The following is a 26,055-nucleotide window of genomic DNA, read 5'->3' on the forward strand; positions in this document are numbered from 1 at the left end:
CGGAAGATGAAGGAGACCTCTAACGTCCCTCCAACAGCCGAAATTACTCCCGATAGATAGAAACAAAGAAAGAAAAACTGCAAACGCACGTGGTATACAACCACCGGATCCATGACGCTTAGCGTGCTTGTGCACAGAGTGACTCAAGAGATTGCTTCAGCCCGTATGTCCTTGAAGTAGTTCACCAGGGCACACAGCGCGGGTTGTCGGTGCTGCTTTGGCCAGCTCCCTATAGTACCTGCCCAACGCTGAAAGGTCGGTGGTCTAGTTTTTTCGAGGATGTTCTTCAGTGTTTTCCAACTGGAGTCGAAGCGTCGGCAGGTGACCAGCCCGTGCTACGTGTCCTTCAGGGTTCAAACAAATATATATTATTCTATAGAACAAAAAAGAAAAAAAAAGTAAAAGAAACGTAGATAATCTGTTCCTTTTCGCTTAGTGCGTCAAAGCACCGAGTAACTTAAAAGATTACTAGGGCCGAAGCGTCGGCAGGTGACCAGCACGTGCTCCCTCTCCTCCAGGGTTCCTCAAGTTCAGCAGTTCGATTAACGACTGCTGGAGGAATGCTGCTGTTAACGGAACGTTGAGTCGCAGGTGATGAATTACGGACTCCAACGACCGTTGCATCTTAAATGGGACGGAGGCAATAGGTGCGGCTGGGGTCGATTGAAGTGAGGAGCAAGTGTTGCATCACGTCGCTTAGCAACATGGTCTTAGAGAGGCGATTAGATGAGGTGAACAGGTAGTTTGCGAAATAGATTTTATGAGTACGCTCTAAGAAACTACCCAGAGTTGCAGCAGGACGGTACTTCTACCATTTCGTGCCAATCCGCACGCAACTTCTCCCCCGTGGGTATAAGCGGTGGCGTCCCTTTCCCTTGCTCCTCTCTCTCACGTTTGCTCTAAGAGAGAACGGTAGAATTTCCTACCCAAACTGGTAGAACGACAGATTCTACTCTGTAGTTTGTTTCTACTCTGCAGTTATACCCAAAAGGTAAAACTGGTTGGAGTAGAAATGTGGTTGCAATGCAGCTCTACCGAAATGGGTAGAAAATCATACCTTTTTTTCTTAGAGTGATAGGTCTTTTATTGTGTGCAATTCGAGCAGCTTGGTCCGCCTTCTCCGCACGGTCCGCACACAAATAGAAATGCAATCGTTTGCTTCCTAAGTGCAACAACACGGCATGTATTAACTGGAACATCAACATAATTGCTGCGCTGGATCGGAACGCAGCCTGGATTTGGACAGTAGTCAGCAAGGTGCTCACGCACGCCCTTACAATGTGGTAGTCTTCATGTATTTGGGATGATCATATAAAGCAAAAAATCTGTTCTACATTCACGCATGTAACGTTAGGATAACTACGCGGGTTTTCTTGCAAAGAGGTGCTGTTTGGGTAGTGAGTCAGCCGCTTATTCGTCCCCTTTGCGTTTGAGGGAGGAAGACCTTATATGATCTTGAGATTTCTTAGCTGCATCTCATTACTGGCACGTGGTATGATCGCCAACGGCAGTGCCGCTTCACGCCCCTGGAAGATTATTTGTCGACAAGACAAAAGGACCGTGTGCGGAATGTTTGTTTAGATTGCTTCAAGATGTCACGTCAATATGCTTTGTACAAGTTGGACTTCGCCGTCTTCCTGTCTTTTTTCTCATCTGGTACGGTGCTTTCCTCTTTCTGATTGGTAGGCATCTTGGTGACGTTCGTTGTGCAGCTGTCAGACTAACCCATTTCTGCTTGACAGCGAATTTGCGAAAATAAATTATCATCTCTGGGCATTGTTACTGGCTAATAAGGCAAAACATCTGCATTTGTGCCCGATCGTCGCTAGATAGGTCTTCATTGTCTTCTGTTTACATACTTCGCTCTATGATTAGTGTCGTCTGTAGTGATGCAATCAAAATTTACGAATCTGCAGGATGTGGTGCAGTTGAGCTGTTTAGGAACGTTGTTTACTCGTATCTTAACACATACATACCGTCACTGCCGCAAGTTGGCTTTTTGGCATTGAAGGTGGATAGCCCGTGAGAAGTGATACATGTACATAGTGCAAACACAGACAGTGGAAAACAAGTGGAAATCCAGAACGGGAAAAGCGTTACGACGTGGTTTTTTTAACATCTACACCAAGCGTACCGAAATTCAGTCGCACTTGCACCTCTAGCGCTTCAGTTGTAGCATATAGCAAAACTTCTGATAGAGAACCGCTTTAGGAAGCAGTTTATTTGGTACCAGCGGCATGGCCGAGCGCGTTACGGTGTCCCGCTCGTTTGCGGTAGCCAAAGTCGAGCTGAAGACTTGGAGGTGGTGGGTTCGAATCCTATACCACCGGCTGTGCTGTCTGATATTTTCACTGGTTTTTCCGAAGACCTTCCACACGAATATCGGTACAGTTCCCGCTGAAGTCGGCCGAGGATTCATACTAAGTCATTATTAACAGCTTTGCCACATGGTTGAATACACAAATTATAACAGTGTCAAGTAACCTACGTACGCCATGTCTTCTTTTCTGTGTTACAGATATGTGTGAAAGAGAATTGAAAATGCTAATACCGTAAAAGTGGTTAATTTCGCGGTATTAATACTCCGCGAATTCATTATGTGGGACGTCTCTATGGAATATTTTGCGGGACCTAAATTTCGTGTTGCATGTTCGATGCAGTTCTACAATGGAGATCATCTTCGTCAGAATACTGGACGCATGAGACTTCCCTAGGAGATTGGGAATTTTTCACGTAACGTTGTAGGCATGAGGCAATTAAACGTACAAGGACAAACACAACGCAGGCCTCACATCTACCAGCTCTTCAACTACCACCATTCGATTGGGTGGTTCTGCGACACCCATATAGAAGACATTTCTTTGTTAACTTATTACACTGCGAAAAGTAGCGCGCCACTGACCCAACGTTTGGTTTAATAAACTACGTCTTGCTTACAGTGGTTGCTCTCACTAGTCTCTGGAGTGTGTATTAAACTATAGTCGTGTTCAACTAAGAGGGAAAACAAATCTAGTCCGTCAGCTCTCAAAGTATTCTGTTATATATAGTTATATACAATATCCCAATAGTTCGGGATGTTTGTTTCCCGCCCCCAACTATTGGGTTTTCTCCTTGTTTTTATTTATTGCGACTAACTGCGGCTAAGCGGTCTGGGGTACTTTGTCGCGACTTAAATCCCCATTGTTTTCTTTTTCTATCACATCACATCACACCAAAATATTACTGCGTCGCAGATAGGGTGGCTGGACACGCTCCCTCCTTGCGCCAGATAATGTAATTCATCATACTCACTCTGCTTCCGTATTGGCTGGTAGGACTGGCCGCATGACACTACGCTGCGGAAGAAAGTGCGCTACCCCATTGATGGCGCATGGTGGCGCTGCAATATTTCTCCTGACGCGCTATTGCTTCTCCTCACCCTTGATGACATATGTAGTTGACGGACCAGATTTCTTTTCCTTCTTAAGTTGAACATGACTATAGCAAAAATCTCTCGAGGAACGGCTGTCACTCACATTTGTACACAAGTGATATGAAACTCATTTTGTAGAGATTACAGTCCGCGCTTTAGTCCGCGTTTACATAATAATAATAATTGCGAGTAGATTGGCACGTCATGTGAATCAGCCAATTTGTATTGCGACACGCTGCACCTGCCGCAGCATAGAACTGCGGATAACCGTGACCACCTGGGGGTTGGGGGGGGGGGGGTCATCTCTCGTCTTCATTACTCATCATTGTCACCACTCATATTACACCCCTAGCTTGGGGTAGCGTTCCACTCCTAGAGTGGAAAACCTCCCCACTTCATCATCACCATATATATGTTGTTGTTGGGGGTTGTTTTGACATGCGCCGAAAATCATAGATGACATGATGAGACAAGCCAGGCAATTTCTTCAGAAATAGGATTTTATCATCCCCTCAAACATATGACAACATACCACTGGGAAGGCGTCCTAATGTGAATATTGTTGTCGTCATTGGTAATAAAATGCCTTATAAAGCTGCAGCTCTCTGAGCCCTAGTATGCCGGGAAGAGAGGTGTCTAGAGGCCACTACCGTATCTAAGCACATAACCATTCGCTTACTGGAGCCGATCATGAGGTTCTCGGGACGACGCATCTCTGTCATGCTGCTTGTGTTAATGTAAGAGATACTCATCCCTTACTGCGTACATGTTTCAGAATGGATAGAGAAATTAGAAAATTTCTGAGTGCGGTAGAGGTCGCATATGCAAGCTTCGAGTATCCATGAATTCGTTTCAAGTAATATGTAAAATGTTTTCAAAAGTGCATTTTTATTAGTCGTGTGCTCAAGTTGCTCCGCGTACCAATTAGAATACTTTCTGTAATGCGGAAACTTCTGTTCGGCAACACGCCTAAAGCAATGTACCGGTACGGGAAATTGTGCGTGAACTGATGAAGAGAGGATATGTAGGAGAAATTCTGCATTGAAATAAGACTTTTTGAAACTTCAGTACCTGTATGTGTGCGTCTGTGTGTGTGTTTATGTGGCCATCACTGGAGTTTTATCGCTTTTAATTCTGGTTCCGATGCACTGGCTGCTTCAGGAGCGAGACATATTCTTCCACAACTAGACAATGTCATTCCTAGCGGTCAGCTTGGCTTCAGTCAGTTCACCAGACTGAACTGAGCACTCAAACAAATATTCACAGGCTTACGTATTCGTGTTTGTCCATAAATATGGCCTGCCTTTGATAATTTCCGTTATTCACATCATAGCGGATTCCGCATTCTTTACTCCTATATTCACAGAAGCTTTATAATAACTGCATCAGCGAACGAGGAGGAGGAGATTTCGGAGGAGGAGGAGGAGGAGGAGGAGGAGGAGGAGGAGGAGGAGGAGGGCGGCTTACTGGACTGCGAAAGTGAAGGCGAGGACGTATGTAAATTATGTCTCAGACATGCCTTTTCATGCTGGTTCAGCTAAGTGAAGTTTATTTTGTTTGGGCAATGCCTTTTATAAACATCTGAAGATTATAGAGTCTTTAGAGGAATTAATAGTACATTTAATATTCCGATAAATCTAGTTATCGACGTTGTTGCAAAAGCCACAGAAACGAATCGAGCTCATCAATTCGCAGCATTCGCGGTAATGAAGGGCTAATGGACTGCCACTGAAAAAAAAAAAAAGAATTACGGACGTACGGACGAATCACTTCCAGAGATACAGGACAGAATCACATCAATACGACTCTGTATTTCAGTGAGTCGTAGTGGTGCTGGTCTCAATGCGTCTTGATGGTGATAAGACCAGAACGGTGCTCAATCATTCTTACTGTTCCTTCAACTACTTCATCAACTTATTTCAAAATGTGTTTTACCCAGTGCGAGGACGAAAACGACTGTGGAGCCGACTGCAAATGCGATGAAACAATCAAGGTATGCATCAACATACCGACAACAACAACAAATAAATCGTGACTATGACCTGGGGTGATTCACCACTGGAGAGCACCTACAACCGACAACAAACCGACCGTAGACTGACCACTTTCGAAAGGATCATAAAAGCTTGGGAGGACCGATGCTGATGAATGTAGGAACCTGTTGGAGTCTGTATTCAGGAATTTACGTCAAAGAATCCCGAAAATAATTCTACACGTCCGAGTTTAACGTCTGCTTTATTTCCTAAATGTGTTGTAAACAATAAAATCACTGTTTAAGTATACCAACGTGTCTGTTTCTTTCATAACGCGTGTACAAAGCTTTATACGCCTTTCATAGAAAAAGATAACAGGTTATTAAATCGAGTGAATATATCTGAGTTGAGTTGATAAGAAAAGAAAAAATGGAGAAATAGGCACTCATTATCAGAGCCGGCTACTCCAGATCACTTAGGAAAGCACAAATGGCTATCTACAATAAAACCAATGAGTGACGAAGACTCTCGGTCAGTCACTCACACACACTGTCCACACAGGCTGTCAGTCACACTGTGTCCACCAACTTGGAGTCTGCGCAAAATCGCACAAACGCCTGCATGGCGTAAAACTGATGGTTTAGTGTCCAAGGGCCAAGAACCTTAACGACATCAAATGGTCTGCCATCCAGCCGAGCTAAGGAAGCTTGTAGAGATTGTCTGTGCTGCTGATACCGTGGACAGGATAATAAGATATGTTCAGCGTCCTCAACAGTCCCACAGGTGCCACTGTTGAGTGAATCCGCCTTTCCAAGCTTGTGAAGAAGACGTCAGCTGTAGGGCACGTTGAGGCGAAGCCGGTGGTAAAGTGACGCAAACGGCCTAGGGAACGATGTCGGGAAAGTAGAGGCAAGCTCCGGGTTAACGCGGTGTAGCAGCGAGGCGCGAGCCCCGCCAGAGAGCCAGTCTGCCTCAGCCAGTTGGCGACACACAGCAGTCAGCATGGACCTAGCGTCGGACTTGGTGAAATATATGAGTCGTGACGCACGATTCTGATGTTCTCTGCGTGCCGCAGCATCAGCCGCATCATGCCCAGGTATGTCACAGTGTCATGGGAATGAATATATCTGTTTGACTGCAAACCAATTGAAATAAAACTACTCATATTGTGCTTGTGCTTGTGTTTACTTCTCTTCTGTTCTTAATTGCATCGGTCCTGACACCGCAGTGTCTCTGTTCACTTCCATTCTTGCTGACGGTATAGCTCAGTCTGTACTTACGCACAGTCCCTGCCGTCGCAAATTCCTTGCCTGGTTCTCTCATCTGACACGCCTGTATCTGAGTAAGACAAATAAAAGCATTATCACAAAAGATCCAAAAAACATAAAAACGTTCTTGATTATGAGAACCTTACTTTATATCGAGAGCGATCGAATGTTGAATTTAAGCAATATCAAGATCGACGTGCAAATAAACCCTACAAAATTTCGGAAATGGACCGAACAAGACCAACTGCAACCTGAAGCAGCAGCTTCACTGTACGACGCTAGCACAGTACAGTCGAATTCATCTACTGTAGCAAATATGTTCGCTTCTCATTTTGCATCTGTGTACGACCTTACCTCAACAACTCCTTCTGCTGACCCTATATTGTTGCTTTGGCTCTATGAATAGTCTGCACACATTCGTGTTAGACGAGAGGGATGTCATTAATGCAGTTCGAAAGTTAAAACCGACTACGGCCCGCTACCTGACACCACTGGCATACCTAATGCCTTTCTCAATGCCTATTGCGACATTTTCATGTCCGTGCTTATGTATATTTTTAATCTGTCGCTCAAGTGCAATATATTTCCAAGATACTGCAGTACGTCCTTAGTAGTTCGGGTTTATAAGTCAGATAGTGAACTATTTGCAGAAAATTTTAGGTCCATCAGTATATTATACTCCTGCCTGCTGCATGCACGAAATTGTAGAAAACCAAAGTGGCTTCCTGACAGGTAGATCGACACTTACTATAATCTGGTATCATTTGTGTCATTTGTTTCAGTAGGACAACTCCGACCTGTCTTGTGATGTTTCAGTTTGTTTTATTTTGGAAGAAAGTACAAGATACATGGTTTCAAGAGGACTGCGAGGGCAAGCCTGTAAAGCAGTCCCTGTAAGCTAGACAGCATTAGCATTATATAAGAAATGGTCTTGTGGATAACAATAAAAAAACGAAAAAAAAGAGAAGATACAAAGACTACAAAGATTATAACAAAGGATACTGATGAACGAAAAACTGCATTAATGTTTTTACAAAAGGTCATTACATGGCTAAGAAACTGACACTGGCTTATATATCAATAAATATGCAAAACATGCCTATACATTTAGCACAACCCAGACGTTATAAATGGAAATCTTCTCTAAAGATTATTGTATAGTACCATTATATAGGTACCCATTAAGTAGCCGCTTGAATCCACTAAGGGTTCGCATTGCACGTACACGATAGGAGAGGGTTTCCATATTTTGGGGCCCTGGTAAGAAATTCAATGTAGCATAAAGTTTGTTCTTGGAGTGGGAGCGTTGGGGATATACTCATCTTTCCGTAACAAATAACGAGACGAATAAAATGAGAGGTCAACATTTTGTATATGCAGATGTCCATGGATAACATTAAATAATAGCATGCATAGCCTCAGCTGGGTAAGCTTATATACATCCAATATACTCAACGCATCAAATGCAAACGTGACACTCTCATAGACCGGGAGAGAAAGAATTACTCGCAGTGCTCTCTTTTGTAACAGATAAATAGGCTGTAACTGTGTTGGGCAAGTTAACCCATATATTTCTAGTGCATACATGATGTGTGACTCGATCAATGACCTATAAATGAGTAGTAGTGTCTGAATCGAAAAGAGAGTTCTAGCTCTTGATAATGCACGGATCCCCGATAGAATTTTGCGCATGACTTCGGTTACATGATGGCGCCATGATAAATGCTCGTGAAGTGTGACGCCTAGAAATTTTGTTGATGAGACACGAGCAAGGATAAAGTTTGAAAGCATAACACTGAGGCTGTCGATGTTAATGGGCACAGAGGGCGTTGTGAAAAGGACATAGTTTGACTTCGTAATGTTAAGGACAAGTTTGTTCGTAGACAACCAGTACGTGCATCTTTCCAGAGTGGAATTTGCATTGTCAAAAAGAGCATTAAGTGAGTTACATTCAATAAAAATGTTTGTGTCGTCGGCAGAAAGGACTGATGTAGATGTAGGTTCTAAGTACTGAGGGAGGTCGTTTATAAAAACTATTAATAAGAAGGGAACTAAGAATATGGAACCCTGTGGGACGCCTAGAGATAGAGAACGTTCAACAGAGCGTGTATTGCCAATTGAAACGTGTTGAGCCCGGCAGCTGAGGTAGCTCTCAATTAGGTTGCGTGTTACACCTCGTATGCCGTATCTCTCTACTTTCATTAATAGAAGCTGGTGATCAATCAAGTCAAACGCTTTACTGAGGTCTAAAGAGATCCCCATTGTATATAATTTTGAGTCAATATTCTTTCTTATCTTTTCCGTAATGGTTACAAGTGCAGAGATGGTCGATCTTCCCTTGCGGAACCCGAACTGTAAATGCGATAGGAGGTCGTAATTATTAAAAAAATCTTACTAATCTTCTCAAAATAAGTTTTTCAAGGACTTTGCTTAGATCAGGGAGTATAGCAATCGGTCTATAGTTCCCGGTGACTGTGTGTCTCTCTCCTTACAGACCCCACCCCATCACCATCCAATGTGTGTGTGTGTGTGTGTTGTGTGTGTTCTTATAGACCGGAATAATTTTGGCGATTTTCAATTGATCTGAAAAGGTGCCTTTTTGAAATATGTCGTTAAAAACTTCGTGTGTGTGATAAAGTATGTGATATAATATGTGATGTGATAAAGAAAAAAATGGGGATGTGCGTTTCGACGAAGTCGAACTGACTACCCCAGTACACTTACACACAAAAAGTACAAGCACCTGTCTGCGACCTGTCTTCGCGTCGTGCTGATCATTAATTCATTCTCATATTTAACCTCCGTGAAGTGGGGTACAGTCCTGTCGCTAACAAAGGGGAAACATCCAATGTCATCACCACTTCTCCATCAGTTGTTGTTGTTGTTGTTCCACCGGTCGTCAACACTCGTGGCTAGGTTGACGTTGTTTATTTTGACGTTTCAAAAGGATTTGACCTAATTGATCATGGCGGTTCTCCTGTCCAAACTATACGGTGTTTGTGAGTCCCTTGTGTTATTTTTTTAGTCTTATTTATGTAAGAGCAGTTGCGCTGTCCGCGTCTCTCGTGTGCGTTCTGATGTTTACTCGTCTACTTCTGGCGTTCCTCGAGGCTCTCCCTATTACTATTATTTTTTCTAGCTGAACGTTGAAGAAATATTGATGGAAAACTGCTAACCGTGGGGCTAACCTCTCATACTTCAATATCGTACATCGGCTTGGTCAGGGAAAATGTAATTAGTGATGGACCTCGCAGCGCTGTGTCTCAAATACCTTGAACGTCATTTAAATATTTCTTGAAATTCGCTGTCTATATTGATGACGCTTTGGACGAACTAACGTAAAATAACGTAGCTGTAGTAGGTGACGTTCTGCTGTGGGGAACATTCCTTCTTCTCCTGTCTTCTATACTACTTCTTACTGGGAACTAATTGGCAAAATTTAGGCAGAGGTTCGCCTACAGGAGTGTCCCCTTTCGAAGGGTCATCGAAGTTATTTTCGTAATGGCCATCCTTTGGAATATTTTTTTTGTTCTCTCTTTAGAGTCCGCAATTAAAGAAATAAGTCGCCAGTAAAATAAAATATAAGTCATGTTACCCTCTCATTGGCGACGGTTTCTCAGTGTTGTAACATGTAATGAGCTAGTGCAGCGTACGTCTAGGGATATATCATGTCGTCACCATCATGTATCTGGGAGTAATTATTCCCCCGATAGCCTCATCTGTGCTGAAATGACACGAAAACTAGTTAAAAGCGATATCTCAACTCAAGAACGGAGGATATTTCTGCACAAGACCTTCTTGACGGCAATCGACTTCTGCATTAGGTAACTTGTCAGTCTCATGTCTCATATCTAATGTTCAGCGTGTAATGGGGCAGTGTATTGCTCTCCAGCGGTGAATCACCCCACGTCATAGTCACGATTTATTTGTTGTTGTTGCCATGAGGCTTCACAGCTTATGAAAAGTCTGGCTTCATTATGAGTAAAAAAAGTGCCAGATTAATCTATAACTGGTTCTACGTGTCTTGCAGAGAAAATAAATTGTATGTTCCTCAAATCAAGAAGGAGACACCAAGTAGCAGCCACACCGCTAGTGAGCTACAAATGGCGTTTCTAGTACGGCGCACCATGCTTTTGCTACTTGTCTTCACGTAAGTTTTACCTCCCCATTCCGTATTCGCACAGGAAAAAGAAAAAAAAAAGAATAGGAAACATACCTAAAGTACGTATGGTACAGGCTATACAAGTGATGCAGTGCTTAACTTTCACATAAAATGTGTGATGTGTCCTGTGTGTGCCCCCGGTGAAATGCAAACAACTCAGGGAAAAGATGTATCAAGGCTGTATTATCAAGGCTTACTTGTCTGTGTCGTCCCTAATCGTTGGTCTGCCTCGGCCAAATCTCGTTGTCTACCCCCGGTGATTCCGCCACTTTACTCTAACTTGGGCGCAGCTCTTGAACTTTTGACCTACATGTTGAACTCAATTATCATCTCTGTTCGTCTCTGGACATCATCCTTTTGCGTTTTCATCATCTCATCGTCAGATTGAACTTTCTGTATTTAGTGTACTGGGGTAGCCAGTTTGACTTCGTCGAAACTTACATCCCCATTTTTTTCTTTACTCACATCACATCACATCACATCACATAAAATGCTCTGAAAGATACATCAGCAGTTGGTTATATACCAGGTTCGTGGAAGCAGTAAAACGCGACTGGAGGAAGCTAGTAAATTCAGTTGAAGTATTCTCACAGTATTGTACAGACTTCGCAAATACATAGCACATACATTTCATATATGCCTTCATTGGGGTCACGTTGGTTGTAAGAGATCACATTTCCTTTGGTTGTCCAGCAATTTTTTAATGCTTTTTCAAGAAAACGATACCTCGGCGTCCTTTGCAGCGTTTTATCGATGCCTGCAGCATGGGATTTAATCGCCGACATAAACAGTGCAGAAGAGTGCAACGATGAAGGCTCTGAAGTACGTAAACTTTGTATCACACATGTTCTCCCTCGACGGAGTGTTCTTTCACTTCAAATACTGCACTTCCGCTAGACCAGGAACGGCTTCTAAATTAGTGACATTCCAAAATCCAACAAAACAGCTAAATGATGAGTGGTGATGTCATAGGGATGTTACCCCGCTCAGGTGCCAAATGCAAACTTCAATTTAACTTCATCACATTATCTCCAATTACGGTAAGATTGAAGATATGGAGCGGATTGTTGATCTGTTTGAATTTCATTTCATCTTCTCTACATGCAAAAAAAAAACAGTTTTTTCTCTTCAAAATAGCGCATGGCTAACAACATTTGGAAGTAGGCGCATCACAAATTCGAACCAGCCGATGTCTTCATATTTTTCTTCTCATATCTCAACTTAGAAATTTACCTTGGCGCAGTATGATTTTCGTTGTTGTTGCGTCAATAAGCATCAGATCAAATCAAATCAAATCAAAATCAACTCAGAAATTCAGCCTCGTGTGATCGGGGCGGTTTGTAATCGTGTCGCCAAATACTGTCAGCATTTTATTACTCTTCAAGAAAATATCTCATTATACGTGTTGTTGAGCTGCATACACCTAAAGTGGCGCCACCAGTAGTGGAACCCTCTACCTTGGTTTGTGAGGAATTTGATTGGAAAAAGAAAGAAAAATATGGAGAGGCTTGTGACATGGAGGCTTGGAGAGTTGTGACATCAAGCGCAACGGCACTCATTTCAACAGACACTATAATATATTGGGCCAAGGTTAGGAGCAAAAAACTTCGCAAAACAGTGGCAGTGTAAAGGGTTCAGGGTAGTGGAGGGTGTTATGAAATTTAGATTACCAGATTAGTTAAACGAATTTAGAGTATGCTAAAGGCGCAACACAGGGAGGGGATTTATGGGAAATTTGAGGTGAGTTAATTGTAAAGCACAGGAGTGTTGGCGCTATTCTGAAGCACGCGATGCAGTGTTACACTCAAGTGCAAAAGCAATGGGGCAGAGCTTTAGAACTGGCCTCAATTGTTTAATTTGTTGGGGAAAATAAAGCGAATCAGTAAATTAATGATATAGGGAGTAGTAAGCTAAAACGTTAAGGAAGATGGGCTCATAAATTCTGTGACTCATCTAATCAGTCAACAATACAAAACAACAAATATACTGATGATTATGAATGGGAAAATTCGCCACCTGGGTTGTGGCCCACTACCCCAATGCCGACGGGACTGCATAAGATGTAAAATGATAACGAAAAAAAAAAATACAAAGGCGATAACTAGCACCGAGTAGTTTGGGACTAACATCTCCATTTTTTTCTTCTACCTATCAATTAATCATTTTATAATTTCCTCGTGTAGTGCTACAACGACGATGACTGTGGAGGAGGATGCAAATGCGGTACTTACAGCGTATGCATCCAGGCGTAGCCAGCCAGCTCCCAGGTGGGCCTTAATGAATAGATGGGCAACGAAATTGCGGGCCACTGAAATACAAGTCGACATTGAATTTCATGTAACCGACAACATATCAAGATGACAACTTCTAATATACAAGTACTTCTTTCAAGAAACAATGTATGGAACATAAACAATAAAGAAACACAAGTCGTTGAGGACAGGGGTCATTGTGCAGTGCGTTGAGGGCCATCGGTGTATTTAGTCTACGGTCATCTGAACCACTATCTCATTTACTAAACTCATTCATTAGTTGGACACTGCTTCTTCATTTGTTTTTTATGCCTCTTGGTCATCTTGGGGTTGGTTTTTCTACTTTCGTTTTTATTCACGCGTTCTGGAGTAGCCCTCATATCTCCACATTTTTGTTTATCAATCTATCAATCAAACACAAGTCTGCTACGACCTGTTTTCCTTCGGAGGCTGTGGTCGAATTCCGCAGAGCCGACGTCGCTGCTGCGCAGAATTGACCCGAACCTTTCTTACCGAATCCCTCCGCTGATGTCCCGGCCGCCCGAAGCTTTGCTTCACAGACTCCGACTCAACGTCCCATTGGCCAACGCATGTCTGTTCAAGATATGCGCCAATCCTTCGTAGTTGTGTTCGACGTGTGGTGTGCGTGAAGATTCGGAACATATTCTCCTCGAACGTGCGCAGTTTCGCACTGCACGTTTGCAACTTCAGAGATCCCTGGACCGTCTTGATGGCTGACCCTTTGACGTCGTGAAAGTACTGGGCGAATGGCCTGTGATTCATTGTCAGGGTGCACAGCGCTCACTCATCACCTTCGTTAAGAGCTCTCGTCTTTTTATACGTTTCTTTTTTCCTTTTTTTTTTCTTCTCTACTAAACCTGGAGTAGCTTGTCCCGCGGTGAGCGGGCTCGCATCTCCATGTTTTTTTGCTCCTACCATCATCATCATCATCACGACCTGTTTTCACAGCCTTGCACGGAGATGCATCGAGCGAAATACGACGCGGTAGTAGCTTTCTGCAGCGACATAGCAACATGCAGCAGCGATACATCTGGCTCTCCGTACGCCACGAAACGTGTCTAGTTAGGATGCTGCATTAATAAATGGGATGCGACTCAGTCGCTTTTACTGCTCAGTGGAGCTACCGCCTGTGACAAGTGGAGTCTCCAAGATGCCGCCCTTCTGGTGACCTGTGGCATCGCCTCTGACGAAGAAACACCCCAGTCACTGTGATCAAAATAAAGTTGTTATTGTTATTTGGTTATTTACTTTCACTTACTAAACCTAGCCGTATCTATGTAAGACTCATACACGTAACGGATTGAGGCACTACGTTTCTCATAACTTGTGTGTTTATTATAACTCCTGCAAAGGTTCTGGCCCGAATCAATGGCTTATCGTATTGTGCACCGACAAAAATGCGCCACGTTTTACGTATAGAGTTGCCAGACTGTCTCAAAGTAAAAGGCTTGTGATGAAATGCATGTTCTATTTCCATAAATTCTGCTTTGCCTCGCAGTGGCTATGGTAACTGGGTCCTAGAACGTGCTGGCCCTCTACTGCGAACATGTCCAAAGAATGTTACTCAAACCACCATTCGACAACCCATCAAGCGGAACCATTTGAAATGAATTATCACGCTTGCTGACAAACTTGCTGACACGAACGAACCATCCTTATCCCGACAGTAATGGACATTTATTTGAACAAACGAACGGTATCGCAATATGCGGGATTATTTTCCCTAAACCCCTGCTACATGGGAGCTAAGGCATTCCGACCTAATGATTGATTTGATTTAATTTGTAAAAGAAAAAAATTGAGATGTTAGTCCCGAGCGCTCTTCACCAGCTGTAATTTCTGAAATCTTCAAATGAAGCGCGAGAGCTCTGAAGGGAGTCTCTTGCTCGATAGGACAACTAAGAGTCTTAACAATCTGCATGCCATATTCCTCCGGTATGTGGTTAAGGGGAAAGCGTGGAACAGAATGACTTCCAGCTTTTGCGAACCAGGCGTTGGAGGTGTTTTCGGATGGCACTACGAAGCTTACATACCTCCGGTAGTCCTGATGGCTTCCAGAACAACGGTACCGTCGTTCTGCTCGGCGTCGTATTGTTTAGAGCTTATGAAGTACACGCAGTGAAGCTTTCAACTGTTTATTGACACAAGCTTTCATGCAGTGAACTGGATTTCTGACGAAATGCAGTTCTGCATGCAGTTTTGCAGTTCTGAAATGCAGAAATGCAGTTCTGATGAGAAATGAGAAATGCAGTTGCAAGTTGAGAAATGCAAATGATGAGAAATGAGAAATGCAGTTCTGATGAACTGCATTTCTGATGAAATGCAGTCCACGCATTGTGGTTGTGCATCTTGGCCGCTGACTGTCCATTGGATTTACCTCTACATACAAACCTGCAAAATACTGACACAGGCGTTACATGCAGAGTCTAATTCCGAATGCACCCCTTAGAAGCATGCACCAGATATCATAATGCATTGGTTGTGAAGAGTTGCTCCCGTAATGCAAGCTGTAGATCGAGTTCAGCGCCGAGCGCGATACAGCAGAGAAACAGATAGTCACGCGCTACAAGATATCTACAAAATCAAATCGGATATCATCTACTAAATGTGTGTCCCCCGGAAGAATATATGTCGACCGTTCTTCACGCTGTCGTATGTCCATGTATCTTTCAATTATAAAATATACAAAAAAAAAAACATATGCATATGCTCGGCATTTCTAAAACGCTCGACGGTTGTCATCGACGTAAAATTCCTCGTATGCAATCTCGTATTTCGTATCCTTGGTTTATGCAGGTACACCACGCTTTCTTGTTTAGGTTTCACTTACCCGACGGAAAGAGACAATTAACAATACAAATCATTAAATGAACGCTCCATATGTTTTCGCGAGTTCTGCCTTGCTCCAAAATGCGTGACCAGTCAATGGGTGCTCCAACGACCGACCGGGACTTCTGACGGGACTGACGCAACTTCGTGCACATCTGTGTTTGAGATATGTCGTCTGTGTCGTCATTACTTGTTTGCTGCTCAAGCTCAGGCTGTGTGTTCTTCATCAATCTCGTCCACTAGCTGTCCTGCATGTGTACCATCCCCTCCGTCGCGTTTCCTCAAACAGTGTTCCTCCACGTTCACGGCTTCCGTTTCCGTCATCCGGCATCATCCTTTGCTCTCCCTGAGCAAGGTTGGTCACTCGATGTCACAACTTCGGGCGCAGCTGTGTTCGAGCTGTTGTCTGCGTCGCCCCTATTTGCTTGCTGCACAGGCTCAGGTTCTGTTAGTGGATATCAATTTCGGTGGATGACGAAATGCATTATCACGCGTCTGCGTGACAAGTTTTCATTTCGTTAATTAGTTAATCCTGGCGAGATTGAACGTTATTTCAATGAACGGTTACCCAACAAACCACTTCGTGAAGGACAAACTCGTGATCCTACCTTATAGAAGGTGGCGTCAGCAGCTTGTGCTAGCTTGTTATGTTACCCAGAACTGTTGCGCTATTTCCCCGTAATTCGTCTGCAAGAAGTAATCAGCTTCTGTCAGTCATTGGCGGCATCGCCACTCAATCATTAACCGAGTTCGTGATGATGTTTCCCACACCAAACACATTGTCAATCGTAACCACTTAAACCACCGTTTGGAGTTGTTGCTGGAGAAAACGAAATGTTATGTTCTCAACTACGCTTTAAATAACGATAACATTGAGTTCGAAAGGCGTTCTCAGATCAGTATCTGCCAGAACCACTAAAAGCAGCATCAAATGAAATTGCATTGCCCAACAAATCGTAACAAATGTGGCCACCTGAAAGCTATTATGGTGAACTGTATGGTGACCCGAAGGTGACAACCAGATGGCACAGCCACCGAACACACTGCACTGAACGAATCATTGCTATGTGTCGTGTGTCTTGTTGGTGTGTCCCGTTTTTCGTTTCTCATTTTTTTTTTCTTTTCCTCTTCTTTCCCCTTTTGTCTCTCTCCGTGGCAACTTGCCGCCCGTCCCGGCAGGCAGACCGCCCTCTCTTTCTTATTTTTGTTCTTTCCTTCGGTATACGATCCCCCTATCCGGTATTTATTTATTAAAAGAATAATTTTAAACTGGTGATGGCGATGTGATAAGAAAAAAATGTTAACTATAAGCGGATATTGCACAGTTTCGTTGCCAATTTTTTTAACCCCATCAAATTAATCGCTCGTCCATAATTGCATAGGGCGGCTTGAGTTGTGTAGTGAACACTTCGCAGAATACACTTCCGCTACCATAAGGATACTACACTATTCTACTACTATAAGGTACCATAAGGACAAAGTCCATACGGCGATGCAACAAAGCACACTGCAACGAGCGAGACGGACAGCACGTCCTGTTTCGAACCCCATTTCGAATTCCAATTAGACAGCATGGCCTATCATCCAGTATATGATTATGACGTATGAGTGTTGATTGTCCACTACCAAGAAATACACGTCTGGACTATGGCACGCCCCGTTGCTTTTTCTTCGCTTTCGATGGAAAATTGATTAGCCGCTCATCAAATATAAAGGGGGAATACCGCGTAGGTAGAGGTAGTCATTCAGTTACACTGACTCCACCATGATGCTCACAAAGAGACACTCCTTACTCATTCTACTTGTCATCACGTAAGTTTTACGTTCCGTTTCTTAACGTTTTGTCAGAACATTAATAACAGGTGGACAAAAGGTATATAGAAACGAAACTCAGGATTTTGACTTTCGGTGAAGGGAAATGTTATGGCACAAAGTGTGGTCTGATGTGTGCGGTCCGGTATAGTTCAGCCATACCGGATAAACTGTCTTTAGCTCTTACTGGATAACTTCTGGCGCTGCCGCAGACACTTGTTAGAGGTATTTCGACTAGGGATGTGCGAATAATAATGTTAAAACCAGATAAAATACGAACCGAATAGTGACATAACCAGACCGAACAAGCGACACAGCCTATGTAGCCGCATGCGGCATACATGCGTGATATATGCACACTGATTTGCTTATATGAAGCAGCACTCAGTTTGTTTGTGCCCTCTTTTCTGGGGTTGGGAGCGTACGCGTGCAAGTTTCGGCACTATCCGATCGGCGTAGCGCAGCCAGTGGAGGACACCTCGATTGTAGTGCTACGTAGCAGCTAAACTACTCCTTTACCGTCATGAGGAAATAGTCGCAATCAGCAGGCGCAATATTTTATCTAGGAATTAAACCAACAATTAAACATGCCCCCCCCCCCCCCCCCAGGGGAATGCAACACAAGATGTAATCTCTTATATGTCCTACTGGTTCATTGACAGGAGCTTCATAATTGCTTCATCAGAGTCGGTCGACGTGCATGCTGACTGCAAGAGCCAGTCTGTAAGTCCGTTTTCTGCTATACATACCCACTTTCGTCAACTGATATTTCAGTTAAAATTCAACTCGTGGTCTAGGGTACACGGTAAGATAACGAAAATTCCATATATCGAAGCTTGTGCTGTTTTTGTTAGTGCCATAGCAGCCACATGTGATGTCGTTGCGGGTTTGATTCGATTTGTAAAAGAAAAAAAATTGAGAGGTTAGTCCCGAGCCACTCGGGACTGGCTACTCCAGGACGCGCTATTGAGAAAAGAAGAAAGGGAAACTACATTGTCGTCGCTAGTCATACAATGTCTGGGCATTTCCATGTCTAAGGCTGGTATCGCCAACGCCGATTAATAACATTTGGACCGATATCAACGGTTCCTTAACTTGAGTTTAACGCTTAACTATGCTTTACTAAAGCGAGTTATTGTCACTGAAACATTCATTACGTCATCAACTAGCATTTGCAGAAAAAGAATTCAGTGTTAACTTCAACTTTCAGCAACCCTTGATCTCGGTTCAAAGTTAAACAGTTGGTAAAACCGTGCGTAAGCAGAAACTAACGCAATATATCATTTTATATTTTATGCAGTGCGACCATGATAATGATTGCAGCCGCAGGTGCAGCTGCAGATACAACAGATGCGGACCTGACGAGTCAAAGGAGTTCTCGGAAAAGTAGAAACAAGACATGAACATCGATGGAGACTTCTTGCATTTGGTGAAAACAAATTACTTGGTGAAGTTCCATGCTGCAGCTTGTACCGAGAACAGCAGCTTGTATTACTCTTACATATTCGTCTTGGAAACAATAAATGATCCAATTCAAGTGACTGTTGGATTGCTTGCCGTCTGTGCTGTTTCTTCACACGCAGACACACACACACATACATACATTCATTGGATGATGTTGAGGTGTGCCATTCACCGACGCTGAGGCGGTACACTGCCCTATTGCACACTGGGAACGGATGAGGGGATGATGAAGGGGGGAGCACTTTCAGAGATCCGTCACCAGACCGGTGAAGCGCAAGTACAGGGTGTGTGCAGAAAAACATGACCCGCATTTAGGCACATAGCTTGTTGCCTACCTAACTAACGAACTTCCGGTGGCGCACGATGGCGCATTTATGCGTGCGAAATCTGCAGAAAAATTGTGGAAGCCATACTCAGCTTAAAAAATAAACGGAACAACGAAAACGTCGGCTTCCGTGCATCAGAATAGGGCAACATGGTGGACAACAGGGTGTATGTGAAAGGGCAACACGGTGGACGTAGGAGAGTTGTGTTCAAGTACCGCTAGGGGAGCTATCGGTGCATAAATCGAAACGATGTCCCACATGGATGCTCATCGGCAGTATCCCTAGCGGTGCCTGCACACAACTCTCCTGAGACCGAAATGCACTACCATCACTGTCATGACCGCCCTATTCTAATGCATGGAAGCCCATGTTTTCGCGCTCTGTTTATTTTTTTACACTGAGTATGGCTTCCAGGATTTTTTTGTAGCTTTCGCACGCATAAATACGCCGTCGTGCGCCACCGGAAGTCATCGGCTAAGTAGACAACGAGTTACATGTAAAAATGCGGGTCATGTTTTTCTGCACACACCCTGTACTTCGCAAGAAGACGAAGACCTTGCATCTAGTGGGCAGCGTTCGACCATGGTCCGAGGATTTTCGCGAGGTTGAAGGGCAGTTTGTCAATACGTTTCACAGAAACTTCCATCAGCTGTTTCTTCAAAATACCCTTGAAGAGCGGAATAACGTGTTTTCGATTTTCAGTATCCCCCCCTTTTTTTTTCTCCTTCTTCTTCTTCTTCTTCTTCTTCCTCCCACGAGTCAGCACTCCACGATGATATGGACAATTTCTAGCCATGCGTCACACATACTTTTTTTTTGTTTTGAAGTCGCTTTAAAGCACGGTTGACTCTAATTTGTTTCGACAAACCACACCGTGCTCGTCTACTTTACATCTGGGTAACCTGTAGGGGTGCAACCTACCACGCATTTTTTAAAATTCACTCTGACGACTATTGCTGTCTTCGAAACCCGACGGAAGCAGCGGTGCGGTGGGGGTGGGGAGGGGGGATATGTTCATTACATAAAAAGGAGAGAAAGGTTAGCCTGCGCTACTGCGGCTTGCTATTCCCAGCAAAGAAAAAAAAAAAAAAACAAACAAAAAGGAAAACAACCACGAAATAGATCACAGTTCATCCAGTTCATGGTGGGGCTTATTCAATAAATGCTACAAAATTTCTTATTAGCAATAAATACATAAATTAATGTTTTATGAGAAAAACCTGAAAAAATGGAGAAACAATTTCATACCATATGAAACAACGCAGAGCCTGACTAAACCCGAAGCCTCTCCGGAAGATTAAAACTTGGAAAACTGGATTAACTGGAATAAAAAATAAATAAACATTGGATTGAAACTTGGCCATGTGGTAAACAAATACAGGCAGTTGCACAGTCTTCAGCGGGACGAGTTCCATACGGATATCACTATAGTCGTGTTCAACTTAAGAAGGAAAAGAAATCCAGTCTGTCAGCCCTCAAAACATTACTGCGCCGCCGATAGGATGGCTGGACACAGAGTGGTCACGCTCCCTCCCGCGCCAGATAATGTAATTCATCATACTTACTCTGCTTCCGTATTGGCTGTTAAGACTGGCCGCATGACATATGTACGCGGCGAAAGAAAGTGCGCTCCCTTACTGATGGCGCATGGTGGAGCTGCAACATTTCTCCTGACGCGCTATTGTGAATGAAAAAATGGCTAGGAAGCAAGCGAGCTGGTGAAGATGATGCATAATGTAAAAAACCCCGAGACTAGGGAACACGAAGGGACAGACACAAACACGAAGTCTCAAACACAGCTGAGCTGTGTTTGAGACTTCGTGTTTGTGTCTGTCCCTTCGTGTTCCCTAGTCTCGGGGTTTTTTACATTATGCGCTATTGTGTCTCCTTATCTCCAGCGGCGTATGTAGTTGACGGACTAGATTTCTTTTCCTTCCTAAGTCGAACATTACTATAGTTGGGTTTGCCGTCACTCAAATAAAGAACCTTACTGGCCTGTGCCTGCACAGGATTATGCCTATTTGTTTGTTTGTTTGTTCTGCTCTTTTTCCGGTTCTATGTTTCACCCACAAACGCGTTTTGGAGCAGCCAGTTCTGACTGGGTCAGGACTAACCTCTCCATATTTTCTTTTGTTTCCAATCTAATCCAATTAGGCCCATTTTTTTAAATTTACTTATCAACTTAAGATGATGCCTGAACCGTTCCTGAATGGCGTTCGTCACTGGATGCCAAAATTAGCTCCTAACCCTGTACTGCTCTCCCTCTTTCCGTGCTGGTTAATTGAACGTCTGCGGAACGTCGAATGGGACCGTGAAGGAAACGCTGACGCCTGCACACCGTCGACACCCCCATTAATGCGAGCTCTGCTCTGGCCTCCCGCTTTCATTAAACCACTCCATTGCAGTACGGGAGAATTGCATAGGTACGGGAAGAGCTACAATAATTCTATGCAAGCTTATCCGCATGTTTCATAAATCGGAAAAAAAAATATGGAAACTAAAGTAGGATAATGTAAAAAAAACACAGATGTTCATCATTCAGTACTCCGCTCGTGAATTATATGGTAGTGATAATGAATTATAAGTGGGCAGACTACTAACTAATATTGCTGCTCGTCATTGGATTGGTAATTAAGCTACGATGTGGCTGACCTTTCCTTTTTTTCTTTTCTTTGTCCTCCTCTTTCTTTCTCCTAATAAACATATCCCTGCTCTACGACGTGCCATGTTTGAAAATATTTGGAAGTATCGGGTTTTTGGCGCCGTTGGGGCAGCATACGATCAAGGTTGATAGCGTCAACAATGATCGATTCGTTTTCGAAGATCGACTGACCTATGGTCGTACGTATGGTTAATGTAAAGATACAGAAATTTCGCACAGATTTCTCGAGTGCCATTCTAAGCAGCCACCAAAAAGCTTTTCCATTTACGACTGAAAGAAATCACTCAAGCCCACCCGAAGTAACAAAAAAGAAAAAATGGGGGGGGGGATGAAGGGTGCAGCAGAGACAGAACGCCGACTCCGTCGGTTTGACGTTTTATGTAAAATGCATAAGTCATATGACCGGCAGCAGTTGCTTTCGGCTGTCACCAGGGGAACGCTCGTCTTACAGTCTTTATGCCTCCCATTTCGTTTTCTTTTCTTTTTTTCATGTATTTGTTAGGGTACCTGTTGTCGGCGACCGTTCACTTTGTTTGATATTTGATCAACGCATCTCACCCGTCTAGCCTGTTCTTATTTATTTCTTGGTCGGTCAGTGGTGCTTCCGTGCCCTCTTCTATTTGTACGCAGTCTGTAAAGTTCGAAGTTGATACAATCTGTGTTTTAGCATGGCCAGATAGTTTAGTGAAGTTGTGGGCGAAAAGGCCATTACATAAACGACATATTAACAATGTTCTATGTTATAGTGTATAGCTTATGATTGTTGTTTAGAATGCCGCGTAAATTTCTATTCGGTATACTTGCCATAAGAAAATTGTAGTAAACATCATGGCACACATGCCGGCGTGTAAACTGGCAGCATGGATCTTACGAATCGAACATACGGGAAATGTGTCTGTCCAGTTCGAGGTTTTGAACAGCACTGTCACAGAAAGTTTTAGGCCGCTTTTTCTTGCGCTCTTTTTGTCGTTTTATTGAATTACTATGCAGGTAAAGATATTGTTAGTGTGTGTATGGTGTTGCATAATAATAATTATACGTTCAAGAAGAATAATAACTTCCCTAGACGTCCACAATGCGTTTCAACAAGGCTACTCAGTTACTTTCACAACACGCTGCCGTTGGAATATCATCTGGTAAGACGTCCGCTGATCCCAAGGTTGCGAACTCGTGCGGTGACTCCAACACACTCCAAGGAAAAAAAAGAGGAATTCTACTCCTTTGCGGGACTAAATGCACTGCCACAAAAAAATTAATCCCTTTCAGGACTAACTGCATGGGAGTAAATGAATGTCAAAATGCGGATACTGCCTTTCACTCTCTGTCTTCCTCTCCATGTACATAATTCATGTGCATAAGTGAAAATACCTTGAATTAAACAGGCCACAGTGATATGTGAAGTACTATAAAGTATTGCGACATGCGTAGGGCACAATTTGTCAAGAAAGAAGCACGACCTAAACAACAACTTTATTTTGAAACTGGTGAATGGGGAGTTTCATCACCAGAGGGCGATGCTCTACCCCATTGCTGATGGTGATGTGGGGAATGAAATAATGAGCTCCTTCACAACAAGAGGCTTACTCTGTGGATATAACATTGCTATGTTATGCAGCCCTATGCATTGAAATTGACGAAGAGAACATATTTTCGCAGACTGTTGCATTAGAGGATCCATTTGCGTGGTTTAGTGACTATTTACAATCCTGGGAAGTAAATTTCAGGATCATGGGACTGAAATAGGGAGTACCTGCAATCTAAAGGAGTAAAAGTTGCAATTACTCCTTCTTTGTACTTTGTTTTTCTTGGAGTGCAACTATACATGGCATCATTACCTGGTATGGAAGAGAAGGATGCTCAGTGCGGGGTGTCGTGTACTTTTGAGATTTCAACGCTCAACATCACAGCTGTCTTACGACGTAAAACAGTGAAATCTTATCAGCATTACAGTCACTTGAGTTCTGAATTAACTACTGTGTAATTAGACAGACGTGCTTGTTACATATTGCTGTGTAAGATATGCAAAGACACAGTAGCCTTACCTTGCTTGTTCTCACTGGAAAACCGTGAGAGACGCACAGTTGCACGTCTTATGAAGAATACTTAGACGTGTCTAATGCTTTGTTGGTATCCCTCCACTAGGTTCGTCAGTACGACACAGTGGAGAAATGATGTCCTGACCTATTGCTGATATATACAAGGTATGTAATACCTTGAACATTAAAAGCATGTATTGTCCGCAATGGAAAATCATCCGTAATATGTCGAACGATGTGTTACCTAGATTGTTATTCGGTGTTGCTCTTGCTTAAAGTAAGCTTTGCCACATTATGCATCCTGCTGTGGAAAGCATACTTTACAGGGCGTACGGAATCCGGCAAGGGATTTTTTAGTTTATTTTTAGAGATTCATGTATTTCTGTTACACTGTTACTGTAGTTTGACATGTTGAAAATGAAGGAAGAGAGCGACACTAAATCACTTAAAAACGCTTTCTCATATTAACAGATTTTGCAAATGTAGATAAACAACTTGCCGCACAAAAGGGTCACACGCTTGAGTGTTGGCTCTGCTTACCAGTGAACAACAACTCATGCACGTGAGCTCAACACAAGCATGACGATGAGATGAGAGTACCAAGGTGATGATGAAGTACCAGTAGTTACTACATTTTATTTATGCATTTGTAGGTTCTGCGTATCCAAACACGTAAGGTACGTATAATCGTACGTGTCGCATTATGTTGCTGTTCGACATGTGTTGCTGTAACCTATCCTAGTCCTACACCCGCCCAACAGCTTTGTATCGCGGTTGGAGGGAGTGCCATTGTATTCGGGCGACGCGTATTGTTGTTATTCAAAACAATCCAGAAGTGTCTCGCCCATACCCACGTTCACCGGGGTCGTCACTCTACCTGCACATGGCCTGCGTACCTGTTTACGGCGTCATATCGTGCCGAGTTTATTACCGTCGGCAACTTAATATAAGGACTAGCCACTCAGTAAATTACGTGTTCGCTTGCCCAGCGCAGTGACAGTTCTGGGACAACGTGTTTACGGCTAAGCAGTAAAACGACAGCGTTTGGTTAATGTCTCGCAAACATATTGCGGTCGTCATTCACATTACTTAATGCACAGTGACATATATAACAGCTTCCTGGCGTTTGTTGCGTGGTTGGGCGTGTATGTTATTTTAGAAGAAAGGGCGGTCGTGCTTGTACAGCGAGAGCGCACAAAGAAATTAAAGTGAGTAATGCGATTTGGAAGTTCGTGTATGATGAATAGGCAATTTAGCTCATTTCCTTCAGTGGAAGAAGACACTTTGTAAAGCAACCAAAGTAGTTCCGCAGAGGTAGTTCCACCACGCGGTGGGTTTTTGCATCCTGTGCGTGTTTATGCCAAGGACAGACGCTTTAGCAAAGTATATCGACTGTATGCCGCTGCTAATAATGATAATGGGACTAGAAAATAAAATTTGTAGACAGGGCTGCGGAGTTGCCACTCCGGAGTTTCCGGAATGATTCCGGAACGATTCCTCTTTTAGAAAGCTCGGGATGGAATGGGAATGGAATGGCAACAACGAAATTATTACTGGAGTGGGAATGGAACCATTCCGCTTTTTCACCGGAATGGAATGGAATGGCAACAACGAAATTATTACTGGAGTGGGAATGGAATCATTCCGCTTTTTCGCCGGAATGGAATGGCAAGGGTAACCCTATGAAAGTATTTCGGTTGAACGCTGCGTTCTTCTGTCTCTTGAACCCACGATCACGCACCGCACTTGTCCAGCATCACGAGCCCGGCTGCGCGCTGTGCTCAACTGTTGTCTGCTACTGAAAAGTGATGCACGTTCGCAATACGTTCAGGCAATAG

General features: G+C 43.4%; 3 long non-coding RNA genes across 3 annotated transcripts; all 3 read left to right on the plus strand.

The window, feature by feature from the left end:
• The first annotated feature begins 4,042 nt into the window (after nucleotides 1-4,042).
• LOC135368490 (uncharacterized) lies at nucleotides 4,043-5,694 on the plus strand. The gene is made up of 3 exons (XR_010414796.1): nucleotides 4,043-4,149; nucleotides 4,779-4,905; nucleotides 5,352-5,694. It is a non-coding gene; the product is annotated as an uncharacterized LOC135368490 (long non-coding RNA).
• A 4,979-nt stretch (nucleotides 5,695-10,673) lies between these two features.
• On the plus strand, nucleotides 10,674-13,171 carry LOC135367839 (uncharacterized). Its single transcript, XR_010414543.1, has 3 exons — nucleotides 10,674-10,803; nucleotides 11,559-11,637; nucleotides 12,999-13,171. It is a non-coding gene; the product is annotated as an uncharacterized LOC135367839 (long non-coding RNA).
• A 4,454-nt stretch (nucleotides 13,172-17,625) lies between these two features.
• On the plus strand, nucleotides 17,626-19,278 carry LOC135367840 (uncharacterized). The gene is made up of 3 exons (XR_010414544.1): nucleotides 17,626-17,729; nucleotides 18,392-18,452; nucleotides 19,030-19,278. It is a non-coding gene; the product is annotated as an uncharacterized LOC135367840 (long non-coding RNA).
• The last annotated feature ends 6,777 nt before the right edge of the window (nucleotides 19,279-26,055 follow it).

This window comes from Ornithodoros turicata, chromosome 9, assembly GCF_037126465.1.
Source record: "Ornithodoros turicata isolate Travis chromosome 9, ASM3712646v1, whole genome shotgun sequence".
NCBI classification, from domain to species: domain Eukaryota; kingdom Metazoa; phylum Arthropoda; class Arachnida; order Ixodida; family Argasidae; genus Ornithodoros; species Ornithodoros turicata.